The sequence below is a fragment of the Protomyctophum parallelum genome (genome assembly GCF_964188405.1).
Source record: "Protomyctophum parallelum genome assembly, chromosome: 5".
NCBI classification, from domain to species: domain Eukaryota; kingdom Metazoa; phylum Chordata; class Actinopteri; order Myctophiformes; family Myctophidae; genus Protomyctophum; species Protomyctophum parallelum.
The window spans coordinates 34663322-34685432 of NC_139702.1; the positions used below are offsets into that span (position 1 = coordinate 34663322).

The 22111-nt window shown below is 42.3% G+C and overlaps 1 long non-coding RNA gene across 1 annotated transcript in view; it reads left to right on the forward strand.

Moving 5' to 3' along the window:
- Positions 1-13539, forward strand: part of LOC310858184 — an 80603-nt gene extending 67064 nt beyond the window's left edge. The window contains exon 3 of the long non-coding RNA XR_014569202.1: positions 13445-13539. This is a non-coding gene — a long non-coding RNA (uncharacterized lncRNA). The remainder of the gene's footprint in view (positions 1-13444) is intronic.
- Positions 13540-22111: the final 8572 nt, after the last annotated feature.

Below are 22111 nucleotides of genomic sequence, written 5' to 3' on the forward strand. Positions count from 1 at the left end.
TTTAATAGCTAATTGTTTTCTTCCAAAACTTTTCAGGATTCAAATGAATTAAAACTAGCGAAAGTAGCAGATCTACAAGCGCGAAACGCGTTGCTTCGCGCCATGTTTCGATCTTGTGGATCTGCTATTTACTTTTGATGCTTTTGTGTGACGCTGTAGTATGATCAAGTAGGGCATCGTTGATTTGAGGAACAAAAGAAGAAGAAAAAAAAACACAACGGGGTTAGAACATGGAGATGAGAAGTTTCTGCTTGACAGCAACGCATTGTGGGAGGGTTTTGAACAGGTGTGTAGCTGCGTGGCGCGTTGCGTCTTCCCGTGCTGCAGATGCAGCGATGCGCGGAGGACCCTGAGAGACTGCAGGAGTGACACAGATAAAAGAAGTGTCCATGATACAGGAAGGAATTAGGGAGCATGTTTCACCCAGCGCTGCCTGTGCGCTGTGACTGCATACACGGTGGCTGCACACCCCCGAACATCTGGCGTCTCCCCTCAACGCAAGGAAGATGCTGATTTCTTCACTATAAGTTTGCATCGCGTCCCTTTGAAGTTGTTTATTAATGTGAACATAACCATGTGATCCCGTTCTCTGTATCTTAGTATCTTATCTTACTCAACCTATTGGTGTTATACCTGTGTATGTATGTTGTTTGTTGTTTGTATGTCTGGCCTCGTGGGGAAAGTTGGTGGGTGGGAATGAATGTTGAAAGGAGTTGTGGGAGAAAATGTAAAAAACTAAGAGTCATATTCTCTTTCTGTGAAACTTGCATATGATGTAATACACTTTGAATAAAGCAAAAAAAGTTTGTATCGCGTGGGCATAACAGTATACAGGGTTGTATTAGGTGTATCAAGAGAGAGAGAGAGAGAGAGACGCCATAAATCTCATATTTTACATATAGAAATGCTTCTATAAGCTTTTTTTTCGCAGAGTGAGTACACATCGACTATACTTGGAACCTAGCGACTTCATTCAGTTTTACTGAATAAAAAAAAAGAAGAAGCAATGCCAGCACTCACACGTCCTTTATGGTACTTTTAATTGCACAGCCAAGAAAATGCCAGCACTCTCAGAACTGTCCTCATAAGGAACTGTATTACTAAGGTTGGCCTGCAGACAAACAACGGCACAGTGCGTGTTTCATCGCGATGAGGAAGGCTTATGAAGGGACTTATTCTCTATCAATGACACACGCCATGACGCCTTGAATTCATGGAGATGTTTGTTTTTGTCGTATCCCTGAGCCATGTGATGAGCGGAGGAGGAGGAGTCTCCAGTAGGATGACCCGGGCATCACGTTATTGGCTCAGGAATGTGACACAATGTGACACAAACAAACAAATGAGTTCATGAGCCATGAGTTCAAGGCTCCATGGCGTGTGTCATTGATAGAAAATACGTCATTTCTTGAGGTGAACTACTCATTTAAGGCGGATACACGGTTTCGTCTGCCTGCCTGTGCCATGTAGCCTGCATGTAGGCCCTAATCATCATCATCATCCTTCGAGTGCCCTCGAGATCTGCGACACAAGCTGCTTCCACTGGTCTCTTGCTCATTGCCACACCAAGTTCATTCACAGTCAGTCCTGTGTCCCTACTCAGAACATCTGGAAAAGTGAGAGGTCGTGTTCCTCTTGATGGGCAGGGTAGTCTCCACAGAAGAATATCCGAAATGACCTGGTCTTTTGCTCTGTGGCAGTGTCCAGCAAAGGTGCCATTTGGACTTGGGAATTCTGGCATATATATATATTATTTTACATTATGTTTTGTGAAAGCTGTGTATTCGGAAAGGTGTACTTGGACTGAGTTGTGCTTGTCTTTCTTCATTTTCACTGAGCCCGTGCCAAATTGCCGATCCACTTTTCCACGCTGAAAAGCAGTGTCGGACCATAGTTTTTGGGGCCCTAAGCTTACACCGAAGGAAATATACCTCTGGGTTTTATGGTATTTTTTATCCTGGCTGATATTGTGTCTGCTATAGAGTCTATACCCCCCCAAACCCCAGCTTGTAACATTTAACACCAGTAGTAATGCATATAGATTAGTACAAGTATCACACAATATTGAAATGTGTCACGCAATATAAAAACATTGACAAAAATATATAAATGCCAAAATATAAAACACAATATTATATTAAGGACATGACTTAGTTTATACCCAAAATAGGGCTGGCAGGTTGAAAGCACTTACAAAGGTACAATTGTCACAGACAGTATTAAGTAATAATATTGAAGAAGCCATATAATATTAGTACATTGCGGTCAGATTGGGGGTCCCATACATCAGAAATGGTCCGTGCATGGCCCCTAAAAATAACGGAGGGTCCTTCAATTAAAAAATGTTGAGTATCAATGATTTACTCTGCTGCTGGCTCATGCTGGCTCTGCTCAAGAATTAACTATTTCATTGTGTCGGTCCGAGAACCATTTAGAGCATGCATACGCTGTCCACAATCCTGTTGTTATTTACCGGTATATCCATAATGTAGTATATTTGTGTGGGGTGCTGTGTGTGTTATACAGTATGTGCACTCTGATTGGACATTGGGAAGTCACTAAGTACATTTAAAACGCCTTATATGTTTATAGGCGGAGTCAATCAGGGTTCTATACTAGTACCTTTTCTGTCTTTGCTCAGAATATCTTTGCTGAAAATAGCCAATCTAATTTACATGCTCACAATGTGTCACAACGTGTCATACTCGTAAGCGTATCATTCAGAATGGAACATTCTGAAAATTCACTAGGCCTACTTTATATTCAAATATTTTTTACTAAGCAAAATGCTGAATATATCAGGACAGAGAGAGAGAGAGAGAGAGAGAGAGTGATAATAAGAGAGATTTATCAGAAATTTTAAATTGTAATGGTTATGTAAGTTTGCTTCTTATAATTTGCAATATGACAGCTCTGTTTACACAATTATTTATTCCCTTTTAATTGTACATAATAGGCAATACAAACGTGATTATCATCATGCCAATAAAGCTCATTTGAAATTAAATTGAATTAAATTGAGAGAGTACACTTTTCCCACATTGGTTAATAAACTTACGGTCAAACAGGTACTGTAGGCCCAGGCCGTAGCGTAACGGTCTGGGCACCGGACTGGTGATCCAGTCGCGGTGTGCCGCGGGTTCGACTCCCGGACCCGACACGGCCTTTACCGCATGTCATCCCCCCATCTCTCTCCCGTTTCCTGTCAGCCTACTATCTGTCCCTTAAAAAATCAATAAAAGGCGTAAGCCGCAAAAAAAAAACAAAAAAAAAAACAGGTACTGTAGAAGAATAAAAATACATATATTTTACAAGCATAATATTCCCATTTCCCAGATAGTAGCTCTCTTGGCTTTATAAGTCGCTACTGTTCGTTCGAGGCCCTAAAAATAGCAGCTCTGCTTTTTTGAAATGTATGCTAATACATTTGAGAGAGTCAGTGATGCGGGAGTCAGGTGTTGTAGGAGTGGACATGATAAATGATGTTATTCTGGCTGACAGACGGGGATGAACGGAGCGCACGCACGTGGCTCTCGTATATCCCATTTTGGGCGCGGAACCCCCTTTTGGTGTTGGCATTGTGTTATGCTTTAGCTATTGAAAAATAGCAGATCTACAAGCTCATAGCGCGCCACAGAGTCGCTAGAAACATGGCTTTTTCAGAAAACTGTCAGGATGTAGAAGACTTTTAAGAATCTGATCTCAGGTCAGAATGGGATATTCGTAGCACGGCACCAGACACTGCATAAGTAATATTGATCCCGTAGGTAATGATATTGCCAGGTGCATGTGCTGTAAGCTGCTAGAAGTGGTATAGCAGAGCACTGCGGCGCATGTACAGTAGTAGGTCAAATAATTTACTGTACTATTTGATGCCATGCAGTGGCCGATGGCCAAGAGAGCACAACTGTATGCAACCAAGTTGCATACTGTTATTATTATTATTAAGTTATTATTATTACCCTTATTATTATTACCCTTATTATTCATTTATTATTGTATTTTTTTATTGTATTATCAATTGAATCTAATCAGGAGAGAGAACTCACTCAGGATACGGTGACATTTTAAGTGAGCAAACGTTGGTACAGTGGAACACTGTACACTTATTGAAGCTGGGTACTTTTTAAGGGATAGATAAGGGATTGATTATTATATATGCTTCATAAAAAAAGGACATTTGAACAGGCCTACAATAAAAATTAAGAAGTTAAAATTAAATTAAAATGATAAGAGAATGAACTGTCAAAAAAATAATTATTAAAACTTATTTACCGCCAACAGCGCTATCTGGTGGTGGCTCAGGGCGCCATCCAGTCATTTAATAGGCTACAGTAAGCATCTTATTCTGAAAGCCGTTTCACTCGGAAACCGAGAAGCAGGAAGTGACTTTTCGCTGACGGGTGCCGCGATAGTTATTTAATTCACCCAAAACATACATTGTGTAACCGAGGATCATACGTTTAGAGAAATGAGGCGCAAATCTAGCTTGTTTTGACCCAAAAAGAAGAAGAATTCGATTTTACGATTCTAAAAACTGCTTCCCCATAGCAGCATAAGCCAGCAGAATTTTCATTTCCGTTATTTTTTTTCACCGCACCGGAACCGGAGTGTTATGAGCGCATACAGGAAACAGATGTGAACTGTAATCAATTGGTATTGAAATAGGTGGCAGGAAGACACACAAACACACACACACACACACACACACACACACACACACACACACACACACACACACACAGCCGACCAAGAGTTGGTGAGAACCAGAGCATTTTCACCACGGTATTGTGTGTGTGTGTGTGTGTGTGTGTGTGTGTGTGTGTGTGTGTGTGTGTGTGTGTGTGTGTGTGTGTGTGTGTGTGTGTGTGTGTGTGTGTGTGTGTGTGTGTGTGTGTGTGTGTGTGTGTGTGTGTGTGTGTGTGTGTGTGTGTTTTCTTGGAATAGGCCCAGAATTCTATGAATTATATACAATCCCAGGCCGGTATTGGAAAGTCACACTATGCTGTCACAACTGTATTTTTTGGTGTTTGTGTGTGTGTGTGTGTGTGTGTTTGGCTGCACTGTGAGGAATGAGCCATATTGATTTCTATTGAACATTTTCTGCCAACGCCAGAGGAAAAGTCTGCCTGTCTGCGCTCCGCGCCGTAGATGCAGGATAGCTAGTCATTATAGCAGACACACAGAAGCAGCCAGACACCTTGATAGAAACGCCACACAGGGAAATCCTGAGAGTCATTTGAACTCTGAGCGAGTGCAAATGCAACCAAATGGACCCTTACGGGTCCATTTGGTTGCATTTACGCGATCAGAGTTAAGTGTTCAAAGTCCATTGTATTATGTTTACAGAAGTTTGCATGTTGGTGTTAATTTATGGATTTTAGTGTAGATTTCAACTGTGAGGGTGCACAAGTGTAACCAAATGGACGCGCAAATGGTCACATTTGTACACTCTCCGCGTTACGCACAGAGAGAGAGAGAGAGAGAGAGAGAGAGAGAGACATGGTAGCAGGCTGTTGGGGAGTAATTCTTTTCATAAATATGGAATATGGAGCGGTGAGACACAGCCAAAGCCTCCTACCATCAGCATGCTTGATGCTAGCCTCACTGCCAGAGACACTGGAACGCCTAGCCAAGGGCAGGCAGACAGGCAGACAGGCAGGCAGGCGGACGGGCAGGAAAGCAGGCATGCAGGCAGACAGGACAGGACAGGCAGGCAGACAGGACAGGCAGACAGGACAGGCAGGCAGACAGGACAGGCAGGCAGACAGGCAGGCACACAGAGACAGACAGGCAGACATGTATAGGAATGCAGGGAGAATAGAGAATAGAAAGAGGCAGACATACAGAGAAATTATATACCCTAAAAAATAATATTTTATCCAACATGGCATCCCTTTTAACTATACCAAGTATATTAATTAATCCATTCATTTACCCGTGCTGAGGTCTTTCAGCCATGTGTTATTCAAGTTGAAAAAACCGGTCTGTGAACCGGAAAACCGGAAAAAAATCATGTTAAATCCATCGCTTTTTTTTTTGTCAGCCAAAACATACATTTTGTAACCGCAATCAGCGACGGTGCCGGGATCGGCCACACACAAAGCTCGTTTTGAGTAGAATCGGAATCTGGGATTAGAATCCTACTATAAATACGTCACGTCTCTGCGTATCTGCGTGCGTGTGTGTACAGTTGTAATGCACACAACTCGAGAACCATTTGCCCCACCGACTTCATATTCGACACACGCATGAGTCGGTAGAACCCACGGTTCTCCAGAACCACCACAAAAGGCTCTGCCAGTGGGCCTAATCAGCCTAAATCCCCTCACCTGAAAAACAAATAAAATAGCACACACATGTTTAATGTTTTTCAATTATTTGTCAGTTCAAAGTAATACTTAAACACAAAAAAACACACCAAAAATGTAAAGACAAAAACGAATCTTTGGCCACAATACAATGGTCTTAAACTTGAGCACTTCATTTGTGTGAGCTTTCAAATGCTCTGAAATGACCCCACACAAATCACGATTGCATGCGTATCCAGCGTTGCTGCACGGAAACATGTCAAGCTTGCCCAGTTTCCCTTGTCCACACAGCCTGCCGCCAGAGGGCGGGTTTGGTTTGAAATATGTGTTATTTTTTTACTTTGTCATGAGCTGTGAGATTTTGTAGCTTAACTTGTTCCCCCCCAGCGGCAAGAGGCTGACGCTGCATGGCGGTGCCGTCGTCAGCCATACACACATTATTACATTACATTTCTATGGCCCTCCTAAAGGCCTCACGTGGGTTTCTATGGCTTCCTCCTCAGTCCTCACGGCAGACACTGACACCCACACTGCTCACCCGGGTGCCGTCTACATTCCGGCTGTCAACCATCTCTCGGGTAGTAAGAGTGATGCCAGTTGACACATGCATAGAGCTTTTGCAGGATAGGAGGGAATACAGGTGTGTCTTGAGACTTTGGACTTGACCTGACAAAAAAAAGGTTTCTGAAAACCACTGATTTATGGTGACCACTATCCAGCTGTCAGCCAATATTGTCACTGTTGGGCAAAAACCTTGCTGCTTCTATGTCCAAAACATACTTTTTCGGGAGAAAAAAAGTCTGCGTGTTCCAATGGATCCACTGCAGTCATTATTATAGCGTTGCTCAGAGACAGAATGGATGAGTGTGTAGGCCTGCATCGTTAGCGCCCCATGCTAACCAGCACACTGGGTCTATAGCATAGACTGTAAAAAATATGGACAAAGCGTTCTCCGGGTCTAACATGAACGTAAAATGAAGCCTGAAATCGCTTCATTGTAAATCGCCATCTTTCTAGATCCATTTGGTACCAGCTGGCCATTGGCTGGCTCCGTTTTGGACCAGCTGGCCATTGGCTGCCCAGACAACGAGGCGGGACTTCCCCCCTTCTTCTCCGTTGGTTTTTATTTTGACTCGAGTGGGAGGGGAATCCCGATCATAGACTGTAACGGTAGCCACGCCCCTCAGAACATACGCGATGTTTTTTTTTCTTTATGGTCATTTTTTTAATTAATGGGACCATAATTTTCCAAAAAGAATATTATGACATTAGAAATGAGACTTTAAACTAGTGACTGGAAGAAGAAAGTATTCATGACCATGTTTATTAAGGTAATACAGTCTAGGTGAAGTTGGGCCAAAATACATGGGCCTCTATGGAGCTATGGGGCTTTTTGGGTCCAGCCCAGCGCCACAACAGGCCATTATATGAACTACCGATTTCAAATGAGGCTTCACAAAATATCTGGCTGACTGCCCCCCTGGTCTATAGGCTATAAGGTGACATCTGTCCACAAGCACTGCCAACCCACATACTCTGCACCCTATAACAGCCATCTCTCTGTGTTCTCACGCACACCCCCCACTCTAGCTGCAGCCTACAACACCCATCTCTCAGTGTTCCCCAAGCCACCTTCCCCAAGCACCTTCCACCACCCCATCTTTCTCTGTTCTCCGTGCACACCACCCACTCTGCACCTGTAATATCTGGGAACCAATAATTCTACATAATTATTTCATAAGTAATGTGTGTTCCTGTGTGCTCATCCTGTTGTCACCTATACATACATGGGTGTCGGCCCGAGGCCCTCTACTCAGGGGACAAAATGTATCAATGGGTAAGCATCTCGTCTTCAGAGAAGCAGTGAACACATATTCTCACCTCTGTCTATGAAACTGTACTTAATGCCATTACTTTGTATGAGGGTCAATTGGGGCTGGTCACTACCTTGCGTGAGCTATGCTGTGTGCTTTCTCTGTACAGTGTACAAGTGTACAATGGTACAATGGTAGAAACCAGATACAACACACCCACACCCCTCTCTGGCCCCTTTTCCACCCAAATAACTTTGGTTCTAGAACTGGTTCCTAAATTTGTATCCCACAATTTTGCAACCCATTTTTTCACCCAGTGTCAATTATCTAATGTAATCCTGGGCGCTACACTTCATCTGCCAAGTTTACCAACCTGGGGGGGCAGCGGACTGACATCATGATTCCTTCTATGCATGAGGAGTCCAAGCTGCTTCTTTTCACCTGACAGGCTAGAGTTTCCCCCGCAGGACGTGGCAGGTGGAAAGAACACGTTATTCTGACCAGTTCCTTTCCCCTCCATCAGGCACCCCAGCTGGCCAGGGGGAGGTAGTTTTAGTTTAGAGACCAGGATTACTGCATGTTTTTTGTGAGGGTACCTACCCTAGGGGACACGGGGAGAACATGCAAACTCCACACAGAAAGGCCCTTTCGCCAACCCCACCTCGGGTATGGGCACTGATGACGCGGATCAGAGAACATGCCCCCAGCGCCCACGGTGTCCCCAGCGGGAACAAAACCCAGGACCTTCTAGCTGTGAGGCAACAGCAACTGTGGTGCTTTCACAGAACCGGTTCTCGAACCAGTTTCAAGCAGAAACATTGAAAATTGCATCCCCATCTGGAGAGCAGGAGTCCCCAGGTGCCGCAGGTTCGATTCCAGACGTGGCCAGCAATATATAATTGAATATAGCCGGTCAAAGTGTACATTTCGCGGGGGAAGCTCAATCGTCAACGGGAGCTTGCTTTTGCCATTGTTACCTAACCCTAACCTGTCCTGCATCTTCTCTCACTCTCACTTTTTTTTGTTTTATTTTCTTTAACTTTGAAGTCAAGTTGTTATTGTCACGACACCAAGTTCACAGACGTAAAAGGGAGTGGGAGTACAATAAGCTTCCAATGCTTTGCAGGTTTTCAGAAGTAGTCACGACAGTTGAGAATACAGAACAAAAACCCAGACAACACAAAGTCAGACAACAATAACAATGTCAGGTAACAAAGTCAGATAACGGTGTCAGGTGTGCACAAGGCTAGGTGCACCATGGTCTAAATAGAAATAAAGGAAGCACAATATTCACAGTCATCTTGTGCGTGTGTGTGTGTGTGTGTGTGTGTGTGTGTGTGTGTGTGTGTGTGTGTGTGTGTGTGTGTGTGTGTGTGTGTGTGTGTGTGCGTGTGCGTGCGTGTGCATATTATATATATATGATGAGATGAGTGTAGGTCCAAATGTAGTATGTACATACTACATGTAGTAGAATATGATAAATGAATGAATAGGAATAGAGATAAAAATGCGTGTGTGATGTCGCTCATGCGTCAGCAGACTCACTGGTTCTCACGTCAACACATCACTGCTGTGTCACCACAGATCTCCTGCTGTCATGATGCTGTAGGCTATACAGCCTATTTCTGACTGTCATATGGTGTCATATTTATACATCAGTGCCTCTCAGAATGGGGTCCGGGGACCCCCTAGGGGTCCCTTATGGTAGTGTTCCAGGGGGTCCCCAGCAGAAATGAGTAAATATAGCATAAAAATCAGTTCAACCAAGGAAAGCCCATTGTATGCTACTGGAAACGAATCGGGAAGTGCTTGGTTGTCCTTAATTGTTTGAATGTTGGTTTGGTTGCTTATTCATTATTCAGCTTGTTGACAAGCGAGTAGCGAGTAACGATCGAGTAAATATGAACGAGTCCTCTGAAAACTCTTCTACTGATTGGAGAGAGAGAGAGAGAGAGAGAGAGAGAGAGAGAGAATGGGGGTGTACAGCAGATAGAGAGGAGGGGGAGGTACCGAAAAGAAAAGGGGGGTCGAGAGAGATTTGTTTAGCAAACACTCTGAGAGAATCTGATTATAGCTCAATGTCACATTGGAGAATTGGCTGAGGTGTGTGTGTGTGTGTGTGTGTGTGTGTGTGTGTGTGTGTGTGTGTCATTCATTTGCATGCACTGTCTGCGTTCTTTATTTCATCATCATAAATGGCTCCCTTCCTTCCTTCCTTTAAAGTGGAAATGAAATTAAAAATGGCCTTTTTGACCCTTTTAGATCACAAACCCTCCTCCCTGGTCATAGTATTGGACCTGCTTAGACACTTTCAACCTGACGTGTCCCTGTTGTGGGCTTGTCATTATGTGCAACGGATATTTCCAAGATTAAAAAACTCGTCAGACATTATCAAACATTTTCAAATGAATTGTGCGCGGGTTTATCTATACTATTCCAGGCATTCTCCTTTGCTAAAGAACATCTATTCCTCACGGAAACCATTCAGTTTGTTTTTACAAGCTATTATCAGTAAATGATCGGCATGTTTATAATACCAGATAGGCCCTATAAGCTGTCACTTTACCGTACCTCTACTCGCAAGCAATGCACTTAAGAAAACAGTAATGCACAGAGCCATTCCATACTGGAATGTAGCCTATACTCCCCCAACTCAAGCAAGTCCAACTAATACTTTTGCTATATATACTGTATACATAGATAAAATAAACTTAAGGAATCAATAAATAATCAGGAGATTAGATTAGGTTCTTATTATTTTCAGACTGACAAATGTCAGAGTTTATTCCACTAGCACTTACCGTGCCGTACTGCATTTTAAGATTTGTATTGTGATCAGCTCATTGCACACGGCACTATACAGCACCAGTCTGTTGAGCAGGTGTACAGTATATCAAGCCTCTCAGAGCTAGCATGCAGAAACTCAGTCAGTGAAGGTTTGTCCTGCACAAACATTATACAACATTACCGGTATATGGATATTTCATTGTGATGTGGCTCCGTAATATACGACACAGGAGCATGTGCAGTGGCGCAAAGTCTAACCCGTCAAAGTCTGACTGTCTACCTCGCGTATTGATCAAAAGCAGCGGTTATTCAAACCACTGTTGGTTTGAATAACAGTGGCTGAAAACTAAGAGGTGACATCTGCAAGGTAAAAAGTAGTCATTTATTCAAACATGTTTTCTACCTCATAAAACCTAGTAATAATAATAATAATAATAATACAACTTTATTTGTATAGCACCTTTCATGACATGAAATGCAGCTCAAAGTGCTTTACAGAGCAATTGAGAAAAAAAGAAAAGAAAAGCAAGGCTTAAAAAACAAGAGCAGTAATGCAATACAGTGAGGACATGAATAACAACAAATTAAAAGATCAAATAAAAGCAAGGGTGTAGAAGTGGGTCTTGAGCTGTGCTTTAAAAATGTCTACAGAGGCTGCTTGTCGAAAGTACAGTGGGAGTTTAGTAAATTAATCACACTTTATTAAAGTAAGTGTCTTGCAGTCGGATTACTGTGATCCAGCCTCCGACACCTCTATACACACCGGTGTGTGGTGTCGAGTGCAAAAAAAGAGCGTACTAAGTCCAGTTACAACCCAGGTCTGTTTGGCTGAGTATAGAGGGCTTACGTGGATAAGTGTAATGAGATTACCGGGACTTCTCCCCTCCATTGTGCTCTATCCAGACACATAATTTGTACCTGAGTGCTTTGTGCTGTTGCAACATGCCAGGCCTGTCAGTCACCCAGAACCAGAAGCGTTGAAACCTTGTAAGTCCCATTATTTAAAAAAATAAGAGTGAAAATAACCGATCTACAAGCGCTCACAATGCTTCACGCAGCGAGGCGTTATGAGCTTACAGATCTACTATTTTCACTATTGCTGTGCATCACTCATGTGTGAAAAACAAAAGTAAAAATTTGGAGATAACGTATATCGTCTCTGTCGGGGTGGAAACCTCATATGTCCAAAACTGTTGCTTTTCAGGATTCAAATTCAACACCATCCAAAGCAGCAGATCTGCAAGCTCAAATGTGTCACTTCGCGATGTGTTTGGAGCTTGCAGATCGTCAATTTTTTCATGCTTTTGTGTGACTCTGTAGTATGATCAAGTACTATAGGGGCATTGATCTGTAAAAACACAAAACGTTAAAATATGCGATAAGAGGTTTCTTGACGACAGCGTGCTTCTATATAAGTGACTAATGGGTGAAGGCAGTAGTCGACAACACCCCGCTGCGTTCCTGTTGGTCTGAGCGACAGGTGAGACTGCTGACATTTCATTTGCAGCAATAAGGCAGCGATGTTTAATCTGCAGTTGACAGACAGGCTATATTACATACCCCTCCCTCCACCTCAATTCAGGCGAGCGGCATTTTCGTTAACTTAACGTAAAAGTACCAATACCACGACGTAGAAATACTCTCTTACAAGTAAAAGTGCTGTATTCAACATGTCAACTTGAGTGAAAGTACAAAGGTATTGGCAGCAAAAATTAAGCAAAAGTGGAAGTATTCATTTTTTTTAAATGTATGTGGAATCGTTTTCAAAAGAGCAGATCTAAAACCTCACAATGTGTTGCATTTTTTTAGGCTTTTTGTGAGCTTGTAGGCTGTTTTTTGTTGTTGTTGTTCTAATAGCTACTGTATAGAATAGGGGCTGTGTATTAATAATCAAATCTACCAAGTATCTAAGTAACATCCCTCCGAGATGGTAGTTGGAGTAGCGTATGAAACACAATTGAAACACTTTAAAAGTACTTCAATGTTGTACTCAAGTACATTACTTAAACAGTTTGAGCAAATGTACTTTTGTACTTTCCACCACTTGCAGACAAGTTTGGATGTGCATTAAGGTATAGCAGAGTGCCAACGAGTCACTTGAGGCATATGTTCAGCTTCTATAGGAGAAGATAGCAAAGTCATGCCAAATGCCACTGATGATGACCGTGGTGGATTATTTGCGCTCACTGGCGCTTGGCTTCACGGTACAGTACAAGGGGAATGTCATTCGTCTCTTTCAGAGTCGTTAGAGGACGGCGAAGGTCGGGACGACTGTTTCAACAGCTGTTGTGAAATCAGCCCCGAGGCGTACATGGGGCCGAATTATATAGCCTACTCTATACGCCGTACGAACGAACACAGTAAATATAGCCGGTCTATAAGCTCACAAGCTTAGAGATCGACTATCTTCGTGTGAATTGAGCTTTACAGCGCTTGGCTTCTACGTCAGGTGTGTCATCATTCCTAAATCTCACACACTGCACACACACGCATTCACACACTTTCCCCTCTTGTCTCTGTGCGTCTCCACAGGAAGTGCATGTGACGAGGGAGCAAGAGCCTACTAGCCACTACACGCCACGCCACGCCACTTCCACTGGAGTGCTGCACACACTCAACAAGTCGGTAGGTCACAAATTCCCCCTCTCTCTATCCCCATCCCTCCTCCTCTCTCTCTCTCTCTCTCTCTCTCTCTCTCTCTGTGAAACGCTGAAGGAAGATTAGTGCCAATTTGTGCTGATTAGGTCCCTCTCACTTTGAGAGGAAAATAGAACGAACGGACGGCTGCAATTTGGGAACACGTGCAGTGGTGGTGATTGCGGCTGAATAAGAAAGAGTGTGTGCGTGTGTGTGTGTGTGTGTGTGTGTGTGTGTGTGTGTGTGTGTGTGTGTCTACCAAATGTCCACATGAGGCTATAGAACATTTTGAGAAATAGACATGGTGAGGAGAACCATTTTCCTTGGTCCTCACACGAGAAAATGGTTGTTTTATGGTTGAAACAGATTTACGCATCCAACACAACGCATCCCAGTGCAAAGCAGCATTGTGTGATTGTAGATGATCTATTTTTCGACTTTAGAATTAGGTTCACATTTTTGGGGCTTTAGGATTAGAGTTAAAAAAAATGCTATTCATAAAATTGTAGCGCTTGCGTGCGTGCATGCGTGCGTGCATGTGTGCGCTGGTGGGGTTGGGATGGTGTAATAGGAAATGAACGTACGCGTCAGAGAATGAATTGCCAATTTCCGCTCACCCAGTGAGTGCTTTTAGAGGGAAGTGACTCTTGAGGGAGAAAAATAGGCTTTTTTGTTTTAGTTTTTCGGCTGAAGGACCGAGGCAGATTCATGATTTTTCACACTTTTGTCTCAATCCATCGCGTCTCTCTCTCTCTCTCTCTCTCTCTCTCACCATTAACATAGCATGGGATCGTAATGATGAAGATTTTGGTTCCTTATTTTGGCCCACGGCAACAACAAAAACAGAGAGAAGAAATCATGTCGTTTTGAAGGTGCCTTCCAACATATATCTTTAAATGGGAAGACGAAACAAAAACTATTCTAGGGGGCGACATGTTTAGGCTAAGAGCTATGTGGAGAAAAGCTGAGACAGAGGGAGACAGTGTAGGAGACAGAGTAGGAAAGTTGACAGGGAGACAGTGTGGGAGACAGAGTAGGAAAGCTCAGAGCGAGACAGTGTAAGAGAGAGAGTAGGACAGTTGAGAGGGAGACAGTGTAAGAGAGACAGGTGGTAGAAAAGACAGGACATAGAGGACTGGAGGGAGTGGACCATCAGACATGGATGGTCCACTCCCCTTGCTGGTCAGGAGAAACTCCTGACCAGCAAGCTATAGAAAGGCATCCTAACCTATGTGGTAGACTTTTGGATCAGTGGATCCAACCATCATGAACTACTGTACTTCAATGAAATAGCATGGAGGCATTATGGACCATGTTGGAAAGCTTCAAAACCATAGTGCATTATAGGAGATCTCACAAATGTCTCCTCGCAAAATAAGCTCTTCATAACATAAAGCTCCCATATTGTTTCTGTCGCGCAAAAACCTCTCATGTCCAGGTATGTTTTTGTCCCCTGTAAATGAATGCCTTACGTCACACAAAATGTGCCAATTCATGGCGCGATTCAAGCTTGTAGATCTGCTATGTCTGATGCTTTCCCATTTTAATTCAATAAAGTAACAGTTTAGGACAGTATGAGGTTTCCACCCGACAGAGACGACGTCCTCCCCGAAAAGGACATGCACAGAATGAACGTGAAGATCAAGTGCATTTAATGAGCTCTGGTTTTGTTTTGCTTACATGAAAACAAGAAAGGCTTTGTGCTGAGGTGAGCTGAGTGCCTGCTGAGTTTGAGTTTCTAAATACCGTTGCTGTCCAAAACTGTTTCTTTCAAGAACTGCATGGGATTAAAATGTTTTTGTCTGCATGTTCCAATGGATTCAAAGTACTTTTTTATTTATGTCACAAGCTCTTGTTCGATACTTCTCATTGGTTATACATAAAACCCAAAGACTTAACCAGAAAGGTAAACAAGCTACATTGACGAAATAAACATAATTTGTAAAATAACATGAAAGAACAGTGTAGCATTGTTCAGTAACAGGGCATCCAGTTGAAAGGCCAACTACTAGGCCTTAATCCTGTTTTCATGATGTGCCATATGATCTAGGCAAGACAAGGAAAGGCAGTTTTATTTGTATAGCACATTTCAACAACAAGGCAATTCAATATCCTTTATACAGAACATCAAACAAAAGAAACATAATTATAAAATGACCTTAGGATGCATGGGGGAAAAAAAGAAAATAATCTAAACCAGCGGCAAACAGAAAGGTATTTAGTTGTGTTAAAATAAATACGTGTGGCAGCAGACTTGCAGCTTTCTGGGGAGTTTGTTCCACATTATGGGGTTGCTTAAAAAAACTAGATACTGCTTTCCACACGTTTATTCGTTTGGTTTCAGGGTCAGAAAGCATGCCCGTTCCAGATGACCTGAGATCTGGATGGTTCATGATATCGTACAAGATCAGAAAAGTATTTTGGCCCGAAACCACTCAAAGCTTTATAGACCAACAGTGATGCTTTGAAATCAATTCTTTGACACACAGGCAGCGATAAGGATTAAGATGACTTCACTGAGATAAGGACATGAAAACATTTGTATATATACTGTAAGGAGGAGAAATGAGACTTTCTCTTATGTACTGCAGTGATCTGAGGCCAAACTTTGAAATAAATCATTGTACTGGTTCTATTATTATTATTTTATCGCTGTTGGGTGGAAACCTTGCAAGTCCAAGTCGAAAACGACGCGAAATTTGTCGAAGATAGTGCGGCATTAAGTGCGGCATTAACCCATTCTGGGCGGGAACCCCTTTTGGTGTTTTAACAAAGCATTATGTTATACATTAGCTATTGAAAAATAGCAGATCTACAAGCTCATAGCGCGCCACTCGGTGGCGCACTACGAGCTTGTAGGTCTGCTATTTGTTTTTATCGTGAAAATGTGGCACAAATCTTTGAATATATATTCTTTCAGAAGACATTTTTTTTATTTCGATGTCAGGCCTAAATGGTGAAAAAATATGTTCCAACATTGTCATTTACAAAGAAGATTGGACTGCATGCAGCGCTACAATATTTATAAAATATCACCATAATCAATTACTGATAGCATCGCTTGAATTGTTTGTTTGTTTTCTCTCTTAAAATATAAGAGATGCATTTGTTATTATTTTAGAACCCCATTTCATGCTAAGTTCAATAGGTTGTTTACGAAGAGATGCAAATAGATAATTATACTTTGCAGAGCACACAAGGTACGCACGCACACGCGCACTCACACACACACACACACACACACACACACACACACACACACACACACACACACACACACACACACGATAAAGTGAGTGAAAGGCCAACATTTTAAACAAAACTCAAAACTGTATGAATATGCAATTAGTTATATTGTGTTTAGAATTATTGATTGAATGTGAAGCTGAAAAAAGCTGTTATTTTGATGATGAAGACTGCAGATACAATCTGTGTTTTATGAAGAAGCTTTTTTCACTTCCGATCCGATCCCGATACCTACATTTATGTGTTAGCCGTTACCGATACAGAATACCGATACCAGTGTCGTGATCTCATGTTGTGTTTATAGCTATCTAGCTATATATCGCGTGTTGTGTTTATAGCAGACTCCTCACTCCATGTGCACTTGTAATTTGGGCAACTCCAAAGCAAACATCCAACATTTTATTTACCTGCCATAATGTCAACCCTTTCCCCCTGTGTCGGATCGGTGGTTAGACTGGCATATTCACCGATACGACAAATAAGGGGCCGATCCGATACTTTTCCCGATACCAATACAGTATCGGGACATCTCTAATCTTAGCCCTCAGTCTTGCATCTCTAGTGTCTCTATAGTGTTGCTGTTCTTTCTAATTGGGGGGGGGGGGACACTACATTCACATTGGTGAAACTGATATGTGCATCAGTAAGACCGAATAACTCAGCTGATAAGAATGCAATGTTTATTATAATGCTGCACCCAGAATCACACTTGTGTAAGGTGAACACTACAGGGACCTTGTAATGCCATGTCGGTAGTCGATTTGACCATGCAAATAATTGGTTATCGGATATTGGGCCAAAATGTTAAAATTGTGCCTCCCTACATATTGACAAATTATTCCAGCAGAATATTAAGAAGGTAGAGCGGAGAATAAGCTCCAAAGCTTACAATATGGCATATTACAAAATAATATGCTACATTTCATGATCTAAATTCAGATAGGAGTATACGAAGGACCAATACTTACGGATGTTAGGTAGCCTACATGTATTTATGACATTTGAGATTTTGTGATTTTGTGTTGCCAAAATCAATATAACACATTTTACAAGCAAAAACAGCAGCACAAGATGTCTGGCTTGTGACAAAATACTGCAGGACATTATGATGAAAAAGTTTAACCCAAAGTCTATGCAAACATGCATTGAATGAGTATAGTGCCCCTGCTATGGGAACCAAACTAAATGAAAAGGGACCTGACAATACGGCATATTAATTATCATGAGGGCGCTCTACCGCAGCCTGTGAATGATCCCAGGATCAACAAAGAAGAGCATGTAGCCTATTCACCCATGCAGAACTAGCTCATGCTAAAAGAAAAATAAATCTATTTTCTCTGCTTTCTGTGTTTTGTTTTGTTTTGCAAAAACAAGCCACATTCAACTGTGGCATTATACAGTGACTCTGCTAAACTGCTAAATCAGCCTGGGGTTTCACAAGGGCCCGGCTCGGGTCAACTGACCCCGTGTGTCAGCGGTCCTGTACACTACCCTGACCTCATACTCACTCTGTCATGCTCTCTCTCTCTCTCTCTCTCTCTCTCTCTCTTTATCTTTAGAGCACAGAAAAGCACCAAAGGCCTCAGATAAAGTAAACACACATTAGTCTGCCTCGACGTGGTATGCGCACACGCTCTCACTCACTCACTAGCCCTCAGAAAGGGTCTGTCTTTGATTCCAGAGGGAGAAAACTAACTGAAACGATAGACTTATAGTTTTCCTTTTTGTCAATTTATTTTTAAGCTTACCGGTAACCTGTAACTGATTTTATTTGTGTTTAATGCCATCTTTTCTTGAGTTTGTATTACACAATACTTACTCTGGACCTTTTCAATCCTGCACCTGACGAATAAGTCAGGTGCAGGATTGAAAAGGGCCGAAAAAACTAAAACTAAAAATAATAAAAAATATAAACTAAAACTAAGCATTGTCACAGAAAGATATTAAAATAAAAACCTTAAAAACCTTTAAAAAAAAATAGTTCTAAAACTATTATAACCTTGGTGTGCGTGTGTGTGTTTATGAACATAATTTGGCCTGTATTAGCCTACATATTTATTCTATAGTGCAAACATTGTGTGTTGAGTGCGTTACAGACAGACATAAAATGGTTAAAGAGAGTGACAGGTGATGAGAGAGGGATTTATTTTTGCCCAGAGTAGAGAGCTGGAGCGAGAGTCAGATTTGTGTTGGGTAGGTAACGTTATATTTTAGAACTGCCACACTCATCTTCCATGAATTGAGTAGAAAAGGCCTCAGTAGACCTGTAACTGTACATCCCTGTGCTTTTTATGTTTTGCAAACGGCTAATCAATCAATCAATCAATCAATCAATCAATGTTCTGTCAATGTTTAGATTAGGACATGCATTTATACATTTGTGTTGCTTTTTATTTAACATTTTTCTTCATAAATTAAACTACTATATTAGGCCTACTCTATAACTCATCGTATGATAGTGTCTTGAATAGTATAGACACAGTGTGTCGTGAAAATACAACATAAATATACAAATAAGATAGTTTAATTGTGTATCCTACTATAAATGTGCCACGTCTCTGCGTGCGTGTGTGTACGGTTGTAGTGAAAGCAACTCGAGAACCGTTTGCCCCACCAACTTCACATTCGACACACGCGTTCCACACCCCCGCAGGGAGTGCAGTTCCCGGTATAGAGTCGGTCGGACCCACGGTTCTCCAGAACCACCACAAAAGGCTCTGGTCAGGCTCTGCCTGCAGTGGGCCCAATCAGCCTAAATCCCCTCACCGTTGCAATTTCCAGCCTCTGCCTCAGCCAATTGATTGCCATGGCAACCCCACACCTGCAAATTGATTACTTAACCACTCCACTTTTCACAGTCAGTTTGCACTCTTCACACACAGGCAGACAAATACAGAGATCTCCATGTGGGACACAGACAGACAGTTAAAACGGGTGCTATGACAAGTTGACAGCAGGTTTAATTAGGTTCCCAAGTTGCATCGCTCTCGAGTAGGCCGGTGGCCAACGGGCACGTACAGGTCAAAATTTTATGAATATTGAATCAATGAAAAGTATTAACAAGAAGCCTGTGAGTAAATATTATATTTATAACACAGGTTATTATTTTCATTTATTGCAACACAATGAAAAAAGTCTGCATAACTCCGGTGTTTCCTCCACATAGTGTCACCCAGCAGGTCAGTTTTTTATGGAGTGAATTAATTCAGGCAAACCAACTATTAATTTATGATATTATTTACAGTGTACAGCGGCTAATGATGGAACGTGTTCAGTGCGCGTTGCTCGTGTAAAGCATTAGTTTGCCAGTGAAGCGCTCTCCAGCTCATATGTGCTGACCTCGCATGCATTAGGCACACTCTATGACGCCAAGCATCATTAATTTGCCTGCCGAATCGTGAATAAACACACACACACACACACACACACACACACACGCACGCAGGCAGGCACGCAGGCGCATGCACACACACACACACACACACACACACACACACACACGTACATATTTGTATGCATATACTGTATACAGCTGCATGATTTCAAGGACAGACGTGAGCATGTGTACACTCTGTCAGGTACAAACATCTCCATATTTGATCTTTGTTTTTTTTCTTCTCCTTCTTCATAAATTAATGCCCTATCTCATAGTGTGTGGTATATGACAAGGTCATGCAAAGTAGTGAAAATAGCCAGCTACACACTCCTGCAGAGCAGGAGCATCTGATATGTTTGCTGTGGCAGAAATGTGTGCATGCGTGCGTGCGTGCCTTGCTGATTGGTGTTGATTAACACATGTTGATTAACACATGTTGATTAACACATATTATGCCAACCTCGTGGATAGCTCCATATATGCCAATCATGAGATTACAATATTTCATTGAAGAGCATTAATTCAGCTTTAGAAATCATATTTTATTTTATTTTTCCTTTTTTACTCACATGGTAGAAACAGCCTACATCCCGATCGTCGGTGCAAGAAATTGTAAATGTACAGTTACTTTCATTGATGTTTAATATAAACCTTATCATTGAGTAACATTTGTCTGCACGGACATTGACCGAGTGTTCTCCAATGATAGTCTGGATTTGAGGCACCATAAAAACATAGACACCATCAAATCATTTGTTATGTCAAGTACAGCTGTGGCAAGACACGTGACGGCCCACTTTACCTGAGACCACGCCTAGCTGAACTCAATGTATTTACAAATAAATATTGGATATAAATTGGAATTAAATAAAGCTCTCTCTCTCTCTCTCTCTCTCTCTCAGTCTCTGTTCACATACGGTGACAAGAAGCTAACGGTACATGTTTGGAAACACAAGGCATGTTAGAAATGTTGTTCTATTAGTTAAGGACATATGGCCATATGTTCCACCTGCTGTGAGCGTGTACAAACCTTCCTGTGTTAAGGCCGACTCAATGCCACGCTTACAGCATGGCTTTGAAGGAGGATGGCGCGTGTGTGCGTGTGCGTGTGCGTGCGCGTGTGCGTGCGCCGCTGCACATGCTTGCTTGTTTTAAATCTCTTTTAAGAACTCATTTCTAGAACAAACACTAAGCAAGTGCCTCAAGATTATTACTCGAGGCACTCAAAGATGCACATTGGAGATTTACTAATGGGGGGGGGGGGGGTGTTGTACATTGCTGTATACTTTTACAAAAAGTGCTTTTAAGAAAACGGAGTACTTTTCCCACCATAGCACCCATCATCACATCTCATACATGCTCGCACATGTAGGCAACTTGAGAAACGCTCACCAGTGGTGTCTTAACCCATTCTGACCTGAGATCAGATTCTAAAAATGTCTTCTATGTCAGTCGCTCTTCGATTTTTCAAACCTACAAGCTCGTAGCACGCCACTCGGTGGCGCGCTATGAGCTTGTAGATCTGCTATTTTTCAATAGCTAAAGCATAACGTAATGCTAACACCAAAAGGGGTTCCCGCGCAGAATGTCTTAAGGTCTACATTCGTCCTCAGTGAAATAGGCTAATATTTTAGCGTATGGCTGTAATAACATAATGGTGCTATTCCCGCGGTGGGGCGCTTCATGTGCCAGGGAAGATACGAGAGCATGTCGCACTTTGTTTTACACTGTAGAGCTCTCTCTGTAATAAGGCTGCCGGCTATGAATGGCTCCCCGCCTGACACTAGCCAAACCATTTACTGAATTAATGGTGTCAGAGTGTGTCTGTGTGTGTGTGTGTGTGTGTGTGTGTGTGTGTGTGTGTGTGTGTGTGTGTGTGTGTGTGTGTGTGTGTGTGCGTGCGTGTGCGTGTGCGTGCGTGTGTGCGTGCGTGCTTTTAC